Source organism: Diplotaxodon limnothrissa, linkage group LG1 (genome assembly GCF_057381915.1).
Source record: "Diplotaxodon limnothrissa isolate DT_005_m linkage group LG1, D_limnothrissa_male_GT1.1, whole genome shotgun sequence".
Lineage (NCBI taxonomy): Eukaryota > Metazoa > Chordata > Actinopteri > Cichliformes > Cichlidae > Diplotaxodon > Diplotaxodon limnothrissa.
This window is the reverse complement of record NC_140596.1, coordinates 39,564,604-39,584,174: the sequence shown is the minus strand read 5'-3', so window position 1 is coordinate 39,584,174 and position 19,571 is coordinate 39,564,604. Positions and strand designations below refer to the sequence as shown.

At 40.2% G+C, this 19,571-nt stretch overlaps 1 protein-coding gene across 1 annotated transcript in view; it reads left to right on the top strand.

The window, feature by feature from the left end:
• Window positions 1-1,269: 1,269 nt before the first annotated feature.
• Window positions 1,270-19,571, top strand: part of large2 (LARGE xylosyl- and glucuronyltransferase 2) — a 140,941-nt gene continuing 122,639 nt past the window's right edge. The window contains exon 1 of the mRNA XM_085350346.1: window positions 1,270-1,713. The gene's annotated coding sequence lies outside the window, so the exon portion shown is untranslated. The remainder of the gene's footprint in view (window positions 1,714-19,571) is intronic.

The window sequence follows — 19,571 nt, the reverse complement described above, 5'->3', positions numbered from 1 at the left end:
AATGGAATCTATATGAATTCACTGTTGAAGCGAGCCTCAAGTGACAGTGGAGGGAATGCAGTTTATTTGCTTGGCTTTTGTTTTAGTTCAGTAAAATGAATATGCATGCTCCCCTCGTATATTCTTTCTTACTAGGAGGTGATTATCCACTTTAACTTGTCAAATAAAATCATTAAAATCCTGAAAGATGGTCATATAGTATCAAACTGAGCCCATGACCAAGTCAAACTGAGTTACACTAAAACCTTCAGTTCACTTTATTTTTTATCTTTATTTACAGAACCATCATCTTACACTTAGGCTGCCATGACGATACTTCTGGGTTACTTCACCCAGTTAGGAACCTTAATCAGTAAAAGTGACCATTAAAGTGCAGCTCTGGAGGCCGCTGCTTGGTTTGGACAGTCTCAAATACTGAGCACTTTTTGTGATGGGAAGTTGTTGAAGCCAATGAGCAAGCACAAGATAACATGGCTAATCCTACTTTTTGAAACATGACCAACATTAACAAATTAGACTGCATTTTTATTTGGTATGACCCAAAGTGACAAAGAAGACAAGACAAGGAAGGGGCTGCAACATTGCAAAGCAATTACAGAGGTCAAGAAGAAGCCCTTTCCCGGCAGACCTCTGTAGAACTTTTGTACCAAAGCTATTACCATCTGGTGGCCTACAAATAAATAGAAGTTTAAGGCCCTTGGCTTCATTTTTCTGAACAGAAAGCTAGTTTATGTAGAAATACCAACAACACCGAGCTGATAACGCCAAGCATTTCAAGATAAAGTCTTAGAAAACCCAGAGAGAGCAGAGCATTACATCTCATATTGCACTTGTGTATCTTCTTGCTCTTCAGATGTTCCCTGACAGAACTTGTTGAATCTGCTTCCAGGGTTTATTTTTGTCAAATGCTTGTGCACTGAATTGAGCTACAGGTTGCAAGCGAGTTTTAAAACGCTGTGAAATCCCTTTATTGTGCTTTGGTCAGGTGACATAAGTGGTTGTGCGGCTCAATGAGTATGGCTGAGTACGTGTCTACTCCTTTTAGAGGATGAATACGTGCAGGCGGCTCCTGGAGAGGAGCCGGAGCCTTTGTGTCGCCGAATCGGCCAGAGAAAGAGAGAGAGGGTGTGTGGCCGAGAGACAGCGAGAGGGTTCCTATTGGCTGAGCTTGTGTGGGGAGGGCGGAGTTTGTCCTCACGTCGGGGGACAGGAGGGGGTGGGGGCTGCTGAAGACTGCCCACCTCCCTTTATTTTTCAGGAGGAGCAGAGAGAAGGAGGGATCGTCGGTACTCCTCTGCTCACGAGCGTGTGGCGAACCGACAGAGACCGGATCTGACAGCCGCAGCGCCCCCGCGCTTCTTACCCAGACAGGGTGCAGCGCTCTGAGGCTGGACTCGGCCGATAAAGCTCGGCAACCTCGGCGCGGGATTCGTGCTCGACCACCTGGCTCTCCTCGTCGCTCCGTCGTGTGAGGACAGATTTACTGAGCCGTTAACGTGGAGCGTCTCTCCCCAAACGCACAAACACTACACACAGGCACGCTTTCTGGACCGGAGACGATGCCACCTGCTCCTTCGTCCTCCGCTGAGCTCTCCGCTCGACTCTGAACGGATTTCTGAATGGTTTACAAATCCGCTGGATTAGGATATAGAGCGACTGCGGCCAAGAACAGCAGAACAGTGGAAGTAACAGCGAGCAGAAGTTGAGACGCAGGTAAGGGAGGTTTGCACTCCGTGTGGCAGATCGAGCAGCAGCGGGCTGTGATGTGACTCAGGAGGGATCACAGCCAACATTTCAAATCTCTGATGTTACTGACGTGTAATGCTGCCTGTCGTGGATTATGTCTGTGATCGAGCGCGCGCGTGCCTAAGTCATCTCCATGTGACTTGATTGGTGGATAAGGTGTAATTGAGCAACATTCTTTTTCTCTGAGCCATGTTCAGACCCCCCCCCCCCCCTCCCTCCCCAAACACACACACACGCACCACCATTACTCCTGTGCGCGCACACACATCACCTTCCACTTCTTCATGCTATTACTTTAAATTCGCAGTGTGCCTCTCGATGGAGCCGTTACACATTGTATCACGCTGAATAACATTCAAATCCTAAGGTCACGAACATCGTCCTAGTTTCTGCGTGGATGCATAATCCTTAAATAAAAAAGAACGCACAGCTGCTGTATACGCAACCGGCTCCACCAGACCTCTGCAGCGCGCTTTATTTCATATTTGAAGCTCTTGAACTTTGAGTACATTTGGAGTGCTAGCCCACTAAAAACAAACACAAAACGATTTTTAGTCAAATATATGACATGTTTTTGTCGTTCTTTTAAAATATGAGGCTTTGTTATAAAGTAAGGCACTGAGTTACAGACAGCCTGTGCTTGGACATAAAGTTAATTTGCAGCTATCTGAATTGCTTAAGCATTTTCTTTCTGTAAATTGCATTGCTCATTATTTTTTCTCGTTTTGAATAAATTAAATTTTTTTCTTTTTTCTTATTTTTGTTTTTTCTGTTTTAGTAATTTTACAGTTTGTATCAGACAGTTAATGTGAATATAATCTGCAGGCAATAATGAAGACATAGATACATCGGTATGATAAGGCTGACCGTGCATATTGTATTATTGATAGCGTCTTATTTATTTTATCTATGTGAGAGTCTGAATATTAAAGCATAGTGCTGCTTGAGCCTGTTAAAATGTCTTTATGACTATGTGCCCACTGACCTCTGGTTTGGCTGCACTGTGAATGGATAAATGTTCTGAAGCTGCTACCCTTGTCCTCAGTGGTTCATGGTTCATCTGAAACAGACTTGGGGAGGATCTGGAGAACTAAAATGCAACTTGGTTCACTACCAGTAACCAGAGGTGTGGCCAGATTGACCTGGACTGGCATAAATGAAATATCACACAGGTGGAATAAAGATTATGAAAGGGAGAAACATTTTATTTCAGGTATAAAGTTCAATCACAGCTGCTTTGTGTTAATATTTACAATTTTTTTAAAACTAAATTTAAGCTTATTATTTTCTTTCTTCTTCTTTTGGCCACTTGGGGTCAGTGCAACAGAAATTGTTCTGTATTTGGTTCAAGCTCTGGACTGAGGAATCGCTTATGCCTCTTTTCCACTAGTACCTTCCCAGCTTGACTCGACTCTGCTCGGTCTCTGTTGTTTTCCATTATGACTGAGCGACCACCTCAGTGCGCCTGGCTCATTACAGCCGAAAGTCCTGTGATGTCTTTGCTTGCAAAACAAATGCAACGGAACAATGGAGGACGTCTGGGTGTTTGTGAGTCGGTGACCATGGTGTCGGTCTTTGTGCAGCCATTTCTATCGTTGCCGAATTTCAAAATGAGCAGTTTTGATTTTTGGGAACAAGCCACTCTCATGACTCATCGAGTGACATCATTGATGGGTCAGTTGTTGGCTTGCAGTCTGTTGATCTCACATTTTCAGATCGACTCGGATCACTTGTGATTCCAGCCGAGCAAGTACTAAAAAAGAACCTGGTACCAGGGACTGCTACCTGATCGGAAACACTAACAAGTAACACAAATGGACCTGAGCCGATTAGGTGCTAGTGGTCCCAACACAACACCAGTCAAGATGGGGGTTTTTTCTTTAAAAAAACAAACAAACAAAAGACCTGGGAGTGGTATGTTGAGCTGAGGGGAACTGCAGGATCAAGTGTTTTTTGCAAGATGCTCAGCTTTGTATTTTATTTTGTGACTTGCATGGAGTCTGGATGGGCATCCAGGCAGGACAGCAAGCTCTTCAACATAGTCTAGATGCCCATCTCCTCATGAGGCCACATGAAATCCTGTTTTTCTCCTCAGGATTCTTTAGTCCCGTTCTTCCAGTTATTTCCCCAGAGCTCATGATTGTAAGTCAGGGAAAACCTACATTTTTCTAAATCTCCTCCTTTTTAGTTCTGATACAGCAACAGCATTACTGCCCATCCTCTAGTCTGCCTTGTGCACCTTTTAACCTCACTCTGGAACTGCACCCAGAGGCACCAGAAACATGATTTGTTTTGCTTCTTAGCAAAGGTAGAGCCCTTCATGCATCACTAGCAGTACTTGTTAATTTGTCCACAGCTGTAGCACATTCAGCGCCTGGTCAGTGCTCTTCATATGGGTTAGCGAATCTCAAACACACGATAGCTTCCAGCTGGTAACTCGTAAATTCCAACTCCTGACCCAATCTGGAACACAAAAAAAGCCTGTATTTGTCATAGTATGATATTGAAAACTATGGCGTCTACCTCTGGGATCCCGTTGTGACAGCTGTTACTTCTTTAAACACTTGGCCGCTTCTGCTTCCTTCTAATCTTGCTGCCTCCTTCCAGAGACACTGTCCAGTTTGCCATTTGTCCGATGAACCATGTCGTCAGTTTCTCTTTTGTTTGCGCTGTCCTCTGTGTTTGTTACAAAGGAGAGCTCCCAGACAAACTGGAGTAAGCGTTTAAAAAGTCCGACCTTTTGGCTGCTCGTGTCTCTGTCTGCCCACCGTCTCTTTTACCCTGCTTCTCATCTCTGTCTTTTTAATAAAACAGGTGAACTCTTCTCCTGTGTGTTTTAAAGAGCAGCATTTAATTATTCATCACTTGTTAGAAGGTTCTCTGTGCTGTGTGTGTGTGTGTGTGTGTGTGTGTGAGGCGCTAGCAGCAGTAGGACTTTGCTCCTGCTGCCTTCACTGACTCGACACTCCCATTCCCATCCAGGAAGTGGAGGAAAAATGTTGTTAACATATTTTCCAAAATCCTTCAAGAATATGTCTGGAATTCCTGATGACTACGTTTGGTTACGGCCGCCTCAGAACCATTTCACACTTCGCATCAAGCACTTTAACTTAATATCTCGGTTAGTGAGGCTAGTTGAGGGAACAGCAGGTATATTGAAGGGCACATCCTAACCAATATTAGCGTTGTAAGTCCATTTTGAAGATCTCCTGTAGGGAGATTAGTTTGTGCTCAATCTGCAGTAAATATTTTTGATAGGATGCCTCCGTTCTGGGAACTCTGTCAGTGGGAAAAACACCTCTACACTCTTTCACGGGCAAACATGAACAACATCGAGAGATTGATGATTGTCATCGTCACTGATGGTGATTACTTGTCCATCGAGGCAATTTCTTTTCTCTCTTCTTCACTCTTGCATTATTGTGAGATTCATAATAATAATCGCAGAATGTTACATTCCTAGAATATAACAGACCCCTACAACACAGACATGAATGGGTATTCATGTGCATGTGTGCGCTATTTCCCAGCAAAAGCATAACTGCCTGGAACGATATTGGCTGCGTAGGTGGTTACGTTGTAGCGAGGGCAGGGCAACATGGCCAAAAATGTTTCTCACGATATATATTTGAAAATTTGTGATAACGATAGAATTGATGATATAATTGCTGCGAGACAAAATACTTTTACAACTCCACAACTTTATTAGTTGTTGTACTCCAACGAGCGCTTCTGCTTCAAATGATGAAATAGGTTTGTCGTGTTTCCTCCCTGCGCCACGATGGCCCGCTTGCATGTACTACAAAAACTTGTGCTTTGTTGTGTATCTGACAGACGAAAACCAGACCAGTTCCACACCACTGAGGTTGCACCACTTTTACAAACCAATTCTGGTTCATCTGTTGCTTTCGCCCTTCTCATTCTCTGTCGCCGCCATGCTTTTTCTGCCATGTGCGTATGAAAACAAGGGCACTGCGCATGCACATTTATTTCACTTTCTTATCACTGCCTAACATTGTACTCATATTACCATGAAAGGTATAATATGACCCAGCTCTAGTTGTAGTTGTAGCCTCTACAAAGATCCTCGCAGAAGTCTAAATCAGGTATAAGAGAGGCAGCTGGTGGTGTTGGTGCTGAACATATAACTGTTGAAAGGTTTGGTTGTTGTTTGCATGCTCAGACACTATATATGTTTATCTGAGTTGACCTTAGGTGGGTGCTGCATGGGTCATCCTCTAGTGATGTGTGATTCTAATGAAAAGGCTCATTAGTCCGGTGAATAACACCAGTGTATTGATGTTCTCGAAAATGCTGCGACTCACTCAGCAGCTCAACAGGCTGAATAATTGCTGTTGTTCCATGCACACATATGATTGTGACCAGCGCATGATGTCATGTGACTCTGGTGACAGATGGCTGAATCTCTATTTAGTCATAAAGAAAGCCGAGGAGGACGACGAGGTAGCGGAGGATTTGTGTGGTAAAGAAACGAATAATGTAAACGAATAATGTTTACAAAGAAATGACAGCTGTGCCGCATTTATTCTGCAGGAATACCTGGAGAGTTTCAGGTGTGTACATTAGTGAAGAGCAAATGTTTTAGCATATTTTCATCAAAGAAAACTGTTATCCAGTAAGTTTCTGTCAGGACCTGAAATACACTGAGAATTAGAATTAGTGAGAATTTTAAAATAAAATAAAAAATCGAACTTTGAAGATTGTCAAACCCAGTTATGGATGTTAGTTGAACATTTAAATAAATCAGTTCATTGATAAATATAATGTAGCATAGATTTATTGATTTTTTTTTTTTTAAATTGCTATTGGCTAATGATTATTTTCTTATTCTAATATTTGTAGCATATTGTGGATGTAGAAGGGCTGCTGAAGGTTACTCGTGCTTACTGGTAGGGCTGTGACCAAAGTCTCATATCCCGATATAAGACATCTATCGTCCGATAACGATATAAATCACAAAAATGTAACATTTTCTGTAAATTCTGTGAATCTCGACTTGCGTGAAGTGTTTCCAGCTGCGCGTCATGTAGCTGGAGTCGAGTGTTTTAACCGATGCATGAAACGATACATCTTTAGACATAAGTTGTAACGGCTGCTGTTTTCTTTGTGAGTATTTATTACACGGCGTGCTGCGGGGAAAAGCCTGTTCTAACGTTTGAGTCTAAGGTTTATTTTTTAGCACCTGGCGGCTCTTTTTTACTTCATCCGTAAATAATCTGCTCTTTCACGTGATTCAGTTTATTTTGAAAAGTCTCAACAGGATCTTGAGCTTTATTGTGAAAGGTTTATGTGGAACATAAACAAGCGGACACGCGGTGGTGTGACCGTCGTTGTTGTTAACCACAACGCATAAAAACAGGCGATTGTCCGTCCGTAGTGTGGTTATATTAAATATAACAAAAAGAGAGAACTTTAAGAAATTAATATAGCCACTACAGTGACCATCAAAACCATGAAAAAATATTGCCATAAACAGCTTATTTTGCGACAACACAAAACAAACGATAGCGTAAAATGAAACGATAGACGTTTTTATATCGTCATCCGATATATATCGTTATATCGAACAGCCCTAATTACTGGTGTACTAATTGAAGTCCAGTGTGGCCTGGAAGTGTATGAGAAAACTTTGTGTTACCTTGTTTTGACTGTAAAGTCTGTAAAGCAGCAGCTCAGTCACACGAGAGTAAACGTAGGTTGGCAACCTCATTGTTAGGAAAAATTGATGGTTTCCTGATGACTGCGTTAAATTTCTTCAAATATGATGTGACTTCTATCAGTCACATGGAAAGGTCATCAAAGGTCATCTGGTGGAAGGAAATGAAAATAACATGAATTTAAAAAAAATACAAATAGAAATACAACAAATTTAAAAAATGAACTAGTGAATTTAAGAACAACTGTGCAGAGGTGTGATTTTTTTTTTTTTAATTTTTATTCCTCATCTATTTGCATGAGTCTTAAATAAAAGAAAATGTACATTTCAGCTTCTTAGTTTCCCATTAATGTTTCAGATGGATTAGAAGAAATGCAGGAGATCATCGTTGCTTCACAATTTCCACCCACTTGCACAGAAGTGAAGCTAAAATATGTTAGAAATGATTGCTGGAAGCAGTCGTCTCTGTAGTCCAGTCGATTGAGGGACAAGAAGTATAATATGCATCCAGTAATAATGATGCAATGTAATGCTTGTGTCTGTCTCAGTAAGTTCCATATCGTTGCTATGCTGTAGTATCCCAGGTTGGTGCATCTGATATCATGATCCGAGAAGAGCTTCCTTTAGACTGTTGCATTGGTTCAATATTTCATTGATTAAAGAAGCGAAGAGTGTTTTGTCTGAAGGAGGTTTATAATCCAAGGCTTTTAACTTTTGGAATATACTGACATAAACCATTTAGTATAAAAGGAGTAGTTTTCCTCATCTTACAAAGGATGTGCTCACCAGAGCTATTATAGTTTTTGTGTTTTCTAATTGAAATTGAAGTTTTTATTTTATATTATATATGTTATATATCACCAAATTATCACAAGTTGTTAGTTTCAATGTTAGTTCTAGTCTTTTTATGTGTCATTGGCAAGATCTGATTCACAGTCTTGCAGACGTCCAGAGTCTCAAAGGACATGTCCATCAATGCCTCATCAGGCAAATTGTAATATATGCTTTTTCTTTTTTTTAATCTGCACGGCCTCTGCCTTTGTCTTTACAGTATGTATGTTCATAGACAGCACAGACCAATGGCATGCAATGCATTATTCAGAGCGTGTGCGAAAACCGAAAACTCTGTGAGAAGACGACATTTACACATTGGTTTGTCGGGGAAGCCGAGATAGTTTATACATTAGATGCCATTATGGGGAAACTTTTTCAACTTGTTTTAAAAATGTTATTTATGAATGCAAATCTTATTTTACTTGAAACGGAGGAAATACATTTTAAAGTTATTAGAGCTCTCCTGCTCATTGTTACAATTAATATTTACATAATATTAACATCATTTAAATATTGTTGAAAAGTGTTTTCTTTGCTTTATTTGACAGCTGTTGTTGACTACAAACATCGATATAATGACAGAAGGGTACTTCAAAATATATTGCATTGAATCATATTACATGTAGAGCTTACGATGTTCCAGACATTTGTTTGAGGAAACTGGATCTTCTTAAAATGTAATTGAATACTTGGGTTATAGACATTAAGTTGGTACAGTTTTGCTATTTTAACTGTGGTCCATGATGATTTTTAAAGAGTGAAAAAAAACAGGAAAAACAAAAAACAAGCAAAGCGAAAAAGTTTGCCTTCAAAATTTCACATTTATAGAATTAAGGGATCAAAAGTTTGAAAGGTGCCAGAATTGACACCCTGTAACCAAATGTTTTTTATTTTTTGAAGGTAAAGTTTTGCAAGACTTCATTGTCATTGGTTATTGTGTAAAATTGATACAACAAAACCCAAAACTAAACTCCAGAATCACCAAACACGTTTTACATCGATCAGGTGTAACATTAGCACCAGCTGCTTAATATTGTGCTGTGGTGATCCATCGACGTATGGGCTCCACTAGACCCCTGAAGGTGTGCTGTGGTATCTGACACCAAGATGTTAGCAACAGGTCCTTTAGGCCCTGTAAGTTGTGAGGTGGGGCCACCACGGATCGGACTTGTCTGTACAGCACATCCCACAGATGTTCGATTGGATTGAGATGTGGGAATTTGGGTCAACACTTAAAACTTTTTATCGTGTTCCTCAAACTATTCCTGAACAGCTTGTGCTTTGTGGCAGGATGCATTAACCTGCTGAAAGAAGCCAGAGCCATCATGTTCTACATCATGTTGTACATGGTCTCCAACACTGCTTAGGTCGATGTCAAAGTAACATCTACATGGCTGGCAGAACCCAAGGCTTCCCAGCAGAACGTCCCATAATGCACCTTGGTACCAGGTGTTCCCCAAGTAAGCAATGCACACCCGGCCATCCACGTGACCTAAAAGACAACATGATTCAGTAGACCAGGACATCCTCTTCCATTGTGCTGTGGTCTAGTTCTGACGTGGTCATTGTGTTGGCTTTTTCAGTGGTAGACAGTAGTCAGGATGGGCACCCTGACTGGTCTGCGCCAAACTGTGACGCATCCATCCATCCGAGAGATATAACCTCTCCATCATGTCCTGGGTCTGTCTTGCTTGTCATTCAGAATTTGAGCTTCAGTAGCTCATTGTTGGATCAGACCACATGGGCCAGCTTTTGCTCCCTGCATGCATCAATTGGCCGCCCATGACCACCACCAGTCCTTCCTTGGACCTCTTTTGATAGATACTGACTATTCAGCAGGAGCTGTAGTTTTGGAGATCCTCTGAGCCAGTTATCTAGCCGGCACAATTCAGCCCTCGTCAAATCCTCACACTTGGCCATTTCCCCCGTATTCATATTTCTCTACGATTTCATATGTATTAAAGAAAGAAAATATCTGTAAGATACAGTTTACTAAAGCTTTTAATCACAAGACAGTTTTCCAGGTCAGTTTCTGACTATAATTAGATTTTTTTTTTTTTTTTCAGCAGCTGAAAATAGTTTTTTTGTGCTTTTTCTGGAAGCAGTACAGTCTATCCATTAGCTTCCATAAGCAAGAGAATTACTCACATTTACGGCCGCAGCACAGCAGCTGTAAGTTCATTAGTTACTCGTAATAAATTATCCTCAACATGGAAATAGGACGTACGCAGAGCTAACAGTGACAGCTCACCTTTGTGACGTGAACAACACAAGAGTCAGTTTATTGCACAGCTGATGGACATCTTAATCAACTTAATGACTTCTTACTTACAGTGTTATATGTTCTTCTTAAGTGTTTATAGTATTTGGCCTCTGTAATTATCACGTTCAGACAGTGTGATAGCTTCTTTACTAAAACGGTAAATAATGTCTCGTGTTGATGTCATGGGAATATCTGAATGAAGACATGAAGAGCATTAAGAACATTAAGTGATTCATGTCTGAATGGCAGAATGCAGTCACGTTAATGAAGCCAAATTGTATTTCTGATTGATGGCTGTGCTAATTACTCCATGGATGGAGCCTTTCACAGTATTGATATCACACTCAAACTTGATTTATGATCAAAATAAAGATGGAAATGTTATTTTCTGCAGTACGAAACTTCTAATGAGCTCTTTCTGATCTATTGTGTGTTAAACTGAAAAGTGGACTATTAGAATATGATCAATATTTCAAAAGTATAATCCAGAACAATAATGTCATTAGGAGCTCTGCAGAGATCGTGGTCTAATGTACTCTGCAGCTAATGCAGTTGATGGAGTTAAAATAGATTTTGTCTGCGTTTGTGAACCATAAACTTTTGTAATGTAGAGGAAATTTCAACATTTGAAGTTCTTCTTTCTCCTTTAATTACATATGTGAAAGATTTGAGCTATTGGAAAAGAATAAAACTGAAAATATATGTACTCCTCTTAAAGAATGTCTAGTTATGGTCTGTCTAATGGAACGCATTCATTATGGACCAGAGTCTTGAGGTTTGCATCTTTAATAGAGAGCAGAGAGTTTGGTGCTGGGAAGGAAAAGTACTGAGAAAAATGCAGACTAGCCTTATCCTGCTCAATGTTTTTGAAAAAGAAGATCAGATTCCTTTTTAAATGAGTTTAATCCTGTTTTAATTGCTAACCTGGTTCAAGCAGTAAGCAGCAGGGTAATGGGCACATTCAAAAGGAGCTGAATTAATGACTAATATCGGCTAATTATGCTCCTGGTAGCATTCTCCTCTACTTTTCTTTTCACTGTCTTTGCAGCGATGTTCCCCTCTATGCCTGTGTTCATCCACTTTTTTGCTAATGGTTTCTCTATTAACCCCACCTGATGGCAGTGTAGGTAATTACAGATATATTTACGGCCTGTGGCCACACACAATGAGGAATAAATAACGTGTTTGACCAAGCAGAAGGAGATATTAGCCACCCAAACACACACTCACACACACTTCTTTCCTTTTTTAATGAACACCATCACCAGAAGGCGTAGTGCTAAAGTTCTGTTCAATAATTTCTTCAGCTGGTGAATCTCTCCTTTAACTCGAACTCGTGGGTTCATCCGGCCCTCCGCCTCTGCTGTTCTGTTGTGCAACAAGATGTTTAAAAATAAAATCAATATGGACGCTGATGTAGGGGGGCGGACCGCACTCTGATGTAGGGGGGGCGGACCGCACTCTGATGTAGGAGGGGCGGACCACACTCTGATGTAGGTGGGGCGGACCACACTCTGCACCTTTCACTGCAGAAAATGTTCATCAAATCAGAATCAGAGAGACTTTATTTATCCCCAAGAGGCAATTAAGAGTCAGTGGGCTTCTTTTTTACGTTTTACCTCCACCTACTGTATTTTCACCCAACAATCACACTTTTGTATCATTTTTAAGACCGTATAAACAGTGTAGTAGAACAAGTGCATATGGGTGAATCATTAGTTTGCTTAGTATATTGCTGTATAAGTAATCTGTGCAAAATCCCATTAAGATTCGCCAGTCGATGATAATCAAAAGGCAATAAATGCGTTCCACTGTTTATCTGAAACAAGAACATATACATTAAAAACTCATAATGGTCATTTATTTTCTCCAAATGCTTTAACATTTCTAGCTCCAGTTTGTTGTTTTTTTTAATTTTAACAGAAAAGCTTTTCATGATTCACAGTTCAGAATATATACCAGACTTTCCTGCAGCCCTTAGTTCATTTTCTCTTTGTAAACAAGTTTAAATCTTGCCTCTGCTTTTATGCCTTCTGATTGGCTGCCTTTCATAAGTAAAATATTTTAATGGTAGTTGGAGAGCGGCACTGACTTCATTCTTAGCCAAAAGCAGAAAAAATATGCCTGAAACTAAGGATTTAAAACAATCTGAAGCCTATTTTGACCTAATTCTTTAACATTTTAATCATATTATATAATATAATAACTGTTTTTACTATATATATTATATTTATTTCAGAGAAGATTTGTCCATGTCAAAAAAAGGGAAAAAAAGGTCTGTGTGTCATCTAAAATCATCATAATTTAAAACTCAGCTTTTTGCTTTAATTTATAAAGATGGAGAAAAACAAAATGAATTCATGGACCATTGGATACAAGTAATATTGCCATCTCATTTTTTTTCTTTTAGTTTTTATTGTCCGAAGAGTCCAATACCGCAGTCCCTCGTTTATCGCGGGAGTTCCGTTCTAAAAATAACCAGCGATGGGTAAAATCCGCAAAGTAGCCAACTTGATTTTTTTTGCAATGATTATAGATGTTTTAAGGCTTTTAAGGCACTACACACTTTATACAGACAGGCATGAACATTTTCACACTTTTCTCTCGTGTTTAAACTCTCAAAGTTCAAACCTTCGTATAAAAATAAGCCCAGTATTATAGAATGAAACCAAAGATCTGTTTTCAGGTCCAGAACATGGGAATAGAGCAGCTGCCAGAGAATTCAACATTAATGAATCAATGGTACGGAAGTAGAGGAAGCAAGAAGAATTAGTTGAGTAAAGTTTGACTTATCTGACTGTTTGGTTTCACTTAATGCGCCTTATAATCCAGGAAATATGGTAATTTCTATTTCTGGTTAGCATCTTCCTCTGCCTGTTGGGTGCTACTGCAGGAGCCTTTGACGGTGCAAAACGTTTCATCGACATTGTTGTTTGTTGGGGAGAAAACTTACAAACATACAGTACAGCACTTCAGAGTCACACTGCTAGTGATCGAAGATTTATGTAAATTTTGATTGACAATGGTCTACAGCCAATCAGGACGCAGAACACAATGTGCTGTTAAAAAACAAACAAAAAAGAAGGCATGCAAAATTGCACAAAAAAAATCTGCAAAATAGCGAGCCCGTGAAAGGTGAACCGCGTTATAGCGAGGGACCACTGTAATATTGGGATAACTATAAAAGGGAAATAAAGAAGATAATCAGTCATAACTGTTTTTTAAATAATAGGCTTTGTTCATTACATGTAATTCTAACACAGCTGTGTAGTTCTTTACAGCGTTGGACATGCTTCGTTACCTACCTCTAATATCTTATAATATTTATTTAAGCTAATAATAGTGCTTATGCAGTCAGTTCCCGTCAGGCTGGTTTTACACATTCCCTCGTCACAACATTTCATGACTTACATCAGAGCTGCAGAGGCGATTGCGGAGTTGTTGCCCATGCTGGGGTGCATGTGAGCGATGCTGCTGCAGTCATGATTGATTTCATGTCATTATCTGTTTGCTGTGATAATGTTTTAGCGCCTCCATGGCTGACTGCTGTTTGTCAAGTTTATAATTGCCAATACTGAGGGTCGAACAACAAACAAGTGTGTCAAAAGAAAAAAAAAAAAAGAGGCTGAAAGAGCTGATTAGGGGCTGTTGTTGTGAATGACTGCTGCACTTTGTGCTTGCCTCGAGTTCCTGCATTGGAAGAGCTCTGTGCAGAAAACACTGGAAGTGCACACTTCATCCAATCAGATATGAAATAATAACAATATGGGCTAAATGATAATAAACTCAAAGAAATGAACTGGTCTCTGTTAGCAGGCTATATTAGCTTAGTTAATGACTGACTTAGCTGAACGTAGACATTGTGGTGTGTTGTGTGTTTGTGTCAGTTTGTGTTTTGTCTTCAGGTTAAAACACTGGTGGAAACAGTGAAGATGAAATAGTTCCAACCACTGATCAGTTTTGTCGTCAAACATCTTATTTTGACGTTAGAATTGTGAAAGCAACCTTTTCTTGGACTAGTCCTGTGTTAACTATGGCAGCATTTACCTGAGAATAATAGAGAATTGACATAATTGGTCAAACATCAAATTACTGATTGAATCCCGGTGGCAGCAGCAGGATAGAGTCTAACCTGCCTCCTCCTCCTCCTCCTCCCTTTCCTTCATAATGTGAAGCAGAGCGGAACAATCCTGCTGCAGCTCCGATCGCCTTCAGCTCCGAACTGCACGTGGGAGTCCGACTCTGATTTCATGCCTTTTATAGAGGACACTGCTGTTTTTCTGCCTGCGCTCCTATTCCTGTGAAGTGTGACTGTGTGTGTGTCTGTGTGTGTGCCTGTGTAGTGGATCCTCCACCTCAACAACTGTGTTTACAAAGGAAAAAAACCCAAACTGTCATATTTGTTCTCTCCTGCTTAATTTGAAATTCACACGGCACCGTGTGACTCGCACAGTGTTGTTAAAAGCCCTTCTTAGTAATGGGCTACGTGACGTTTTGTCTGCTAAAGTAACTACTTCTTGTTTTTCAGACGTACTACGTGAGTGTATGCCCTCATACGGTCATTTGGACTTGATAACACATTCAGTTAAAAAGCTGGTGGAAATGGAAATGGTGACGTGAGAGGGCATACGTATTAAAAAAGGAAATCATGACTAGTGGATTAAAAGTGCGTTGTCAGGCATAATGATAGAGCCATAAAATATTTTTTAAAGGACGTTATGCTCATCACTAAACCTTACAGCAAGGTTACTGAGTTATTCTTCATTTTATGCTAGTTTGCTGCTCGTCTCAGTCTGCAATAAATCACTGGAAGTTGGTATGAATGAATGAAGCTGTCTATGAAATGCATAAAAGGCTGTTTTATTACACAAATAAGCAGAGAAATAGATAAATAGTAAAGTTTCTTAGGTTCGGTTCTTATCTAAACTTTCTAATACATGCGTAGTTTTAGGGTTGCAGCTGTCGATTATTCCATCGATTAATCGAGTAAGTGGATAAGAAATACTTTTGTCATATTAATGAGCAATAATAAATATTCAAAGTAAAAATAACAGGTTTTTCAGAATGAATGCTCATTGGTGACCGATGGTCTAGTACACTCCATGCCCCCCTTTAGACACGGCCCTGTCCTTCCATGTAAGCTATGATGGCTGCGGTCAGCCTTTAGCACGCTGCATGACATAAACATGGTATTCGCTCTTCATGCTGCGTGAGCAGACTCAAACTGTGCCAGCGTCATCATCACTGCTGCTGTTACGTTAAAAGTGGAGGCTTCATTGCGCCGAAATGCGTTTCTATTGCAGGTCTGGTTTTTAGTCGCAAACGTGGGTGAACCGGTGACGCGCTACCGAGCCTCATGTTGCGCCAAATATCAAAGCAAACAGTTTGTGTCGAGAATGTTTATAATTAAATTATTCGAATTACTCGATGAATCGTTGCAGCCCTAGATATGTTTTTACTAATTATTATCAATAATTTTTTGTGAAAAATCAATTTTTGTCTATAAAGTGCATTATTAGTATTATTGTTGTCATCACCGTGGCGGGGCGTGGTCTGCGGCATGGCTGCGGGTGATGCGCACGCACCTGAGCAGCATCAGTAATCACACCACAGCTTAAAACAGAATGAGCTAGGTCCTGTTGTTGTTGTTGTTTTTGTTGTTGATGATGATGTGTGTGTAAAGCTGCAGCTGCATGTCTAAGTCAACAGCGTAAAACCAGTGTACCGAACATGCGATCAGGTCTGTTGTGCATTGTTTACGATCATCTATCGTTTTTTTTTTTTTTATACCAACATGATGTTTTAAATGTAATTTAGTGCAGTATTGAAATCCACATAAGATAGAAGTGCTGTTCTTGTTACCTTTCATTTTCCTTTAGGTGTAAAGTTTTGGCTACTGCTTTATTACAACAACAACACAGAAACATTTGTAGTTCTATTAAATGGAAGAAAAGAGTTAAATTATATTAAAATGAAATTATTCTCACCAGCTAGCACATACAGTAAGTAGCTAGAGTTAGCTAGAGTGTAGGTTTACCCCGACCCCACCACCCTTAAACCTAAACTATATTTGTAGTGTTTTGGGGTTTTTTTTTATGGTCAGAAGTGATGCTGAAGTCTTAAATAAGTTTTGCCCAAATCTGTGAGCTGGCTGTAGGAAAAAAAACATCTGAATTAAGAGATGAAGAGACACAGCCTGGTACTTTTAATCTGTGGTGTATTTGTACAAAGCAGTGGAATGCTGAAGAAATCAGTTTAGTATAGTCATTTCATTCTCCTAATTAATTCAAGTCTGTCTCTCTGAAATCTGAAATCATACATTTTATGTAAAGCTAAGTTTTTAATCCAAACAGACACAGAGTCAGAAACACAAAGGGCTTCATATCTGGATCTTGGATGAACTGTGAATGTGTCTGTTCATGACTTCTGTTCTGGGTTTGACCTGCTTGAACTGTAGCAGGTAGAAAAAACAGTTTTTCTACAGTTTTGTAAACTTTGGGATTTAATTCAAGTTCAAAAACAAATCCATTCAGTTTAATACAGTTCATTTTTTTAATTATGACTTTTAGTGAGTCAGTCTGTCAGTTTGATAAGAATGGAGAGAGTGGTTTTGTTGTGAAGGCTGGCCCTGGTTGTGTTTGTGGATGAGAGGTGATGGTCGTGTTTTCAAATTTTGATTTAAAAAAGTATCTATAGAGTTATTGGGAGCATTTGTCCAAAAACAATTCATGATGAGCTTCACTTTGCTCAGTTTGTGACTCCTCCATGGCTGATGTCCACCAGCGACGTCCCAGCATGCCCCTGGCTTCAGGATGGCCTAAGTCGGGGGTGCTGGACTCAGGCAGGGCCATGTGAATGCAGGATCAGGCAGGGGGGGTTGTTTAGGGTGTGGGGGTGAGGTGCTTTAGCCACGGGAGGTGCCGGCAGGGTCTTTTGTCGGCGTGCTTGGCCTCTTCGTATTCAGATCAGCTGTTGTTGGGATACCAGTGTGAGAAGAAGCATTAACTCTGCTCCCTCAGATGGATTAGTGTTTCTCTGCAGGATGAGCTGCTGGTTCCCCTGACTCCTCTAAGGTAAGGCCCTAAACCTGAGCGCACGTCTGAGCTGCATAGATTTTTCTTTTGTTTTGATTTCTTAGAAATTGATTTTGCTTTCAGCTTATATGCGATGTGACTGCTTCCAATTTCAGGCAAGCAGAAGCAGGAGGGGATTGCATTGAACTATATTTTTATTTTGAATTTTTAAGAGCTCCACTGAGCACAAAAGACTTTCATAGTAGGAAAAAAAGTTCTTTCTGACCTGATCTTGTAGAGAGCTCAGATTTGCTTTGTAACCATAATGTTTTCTGACTGCTTCTCTTGGAAGACCTCGATCAGGTTTCAATAAGCAATAAAGAGGAAAATCTAATGGTTTGTTTCAGAAAGTGACAGAAAAGGTCTGCACAGGGCTAACCCCCAACCCCCATCAGCTTAATGTTAATAAGGTGCACGGGGGGAGGGGGGCTGTCTGATTGCACCAATGTGAGAATAACAGTAATGCTGTGGTGGAGTTACTGTGTCTGTTTGTGTGCTACACATGTGACACATGGCCTCTTAAGTATCATGGGAATGGTTTACTATCGGCTGAGCTGGACTCCAGTGTAGACACTGCAGTTAACACTGTTCTTTGATCACTGATCAGCCCAACAGTTCATGTTTTTAATGTGGTCAAATTTGTTATTTTGTTTCAGAATTGTTGTCAAATTTGAACCTGAAATGTCTGAGACTTGTCCTTATTTGGAAGTTGCAAAGGTGCTCTGGATTAGAGCAGGGCGATATGACCAAAAATATTTATCACGATATAATTTGAAAATTTGCGATAACGATATAACTGACGATATAATTGACACTAGACAAAATACTTTACGACTCCACAACTTTATTAGTGCAAAAAAAAACATCAATGTATTTTCACTTAAACAAGCAGCTGTTTTTTATGTGCATTAAAGTTATATAAAATTTAACAGTGCAAATGCAAATTCCTCGCTGACAGTTTAACCAAAAGGCATTTCCAGTGGAAACTGGCCGACATATCCTCAGCATAACCATGTATAATATCCACAAAACTTAAAAAGAGGTTAAACACACACAATACGGTGATATTATGTTGAAGCGCAGTACGTATCACTCCGCGAGGCTCCTGAGGCTCCGCGAGGCTCCACCGCGAGGTTCGTAGCTTAGCAAAGTCGCACTAAAACATTTGACAGATTTTCAAGCGCCGTGTACCACATAAAATCGTTTCGAGGTCAGTAAACACAACCAGAATTCATACATAAGGCACACGGGATTATAAGGGGCTCTGTCGACTTTCAGAAAAATCAAGGATTGATTTTAAGTGTGCCGTATTTTCCAAACAACACGGTAACAACGACGGCCCGCTAGCATGCGCTACCAAAAATAGTGCTTTGTTGTGTATCTGACGGACGAAAGCTAAACCAGTTCCACACCACTGAAGCTGCAGCATTTTACAAACCAGTTCTGGTTCATCCATTTCATTCAACGATCCACTTTTGCTCTTCTCTTTCTGCGTCACCGCCATGTGCGTATGTAAACAAAGGCACTGCACATGCGCGTTTTACCCATATTCTATCGCGATATTTCATTTTCCTATCGTTGCCCAAAATTACACCGGTATTATCATTGAACGGTATGATATAGCCCAGCCCTACTCTGGATGCCTTTTTAGTTTTTGCAGATGTTTGCAAAACCAAATCTGTGGTAGAAATCCTCAAATATCATCAGGGACTCTGTGGTATGTGGAAGTGTCTGCTTTTAAAGAACAAACAGTACAGCAAACAAATTGGATCAGAACAAAAAACAGTTACATACGTTCGAAAAAAAGATGAATTATTGTGATTATTGCTGCTTAAATCCGTTCTGCATGCGCTCTGTACTTTTCTTTTTGAAGGGTAATCATGGTTTGTGTCCATGGGCAGGACTTACTGAGAGTCTGTATAGAAAAAGTGGTGTTTCCTTCTGCAATGGGAAGGAAACGAAGAAAAGCATAACCTGG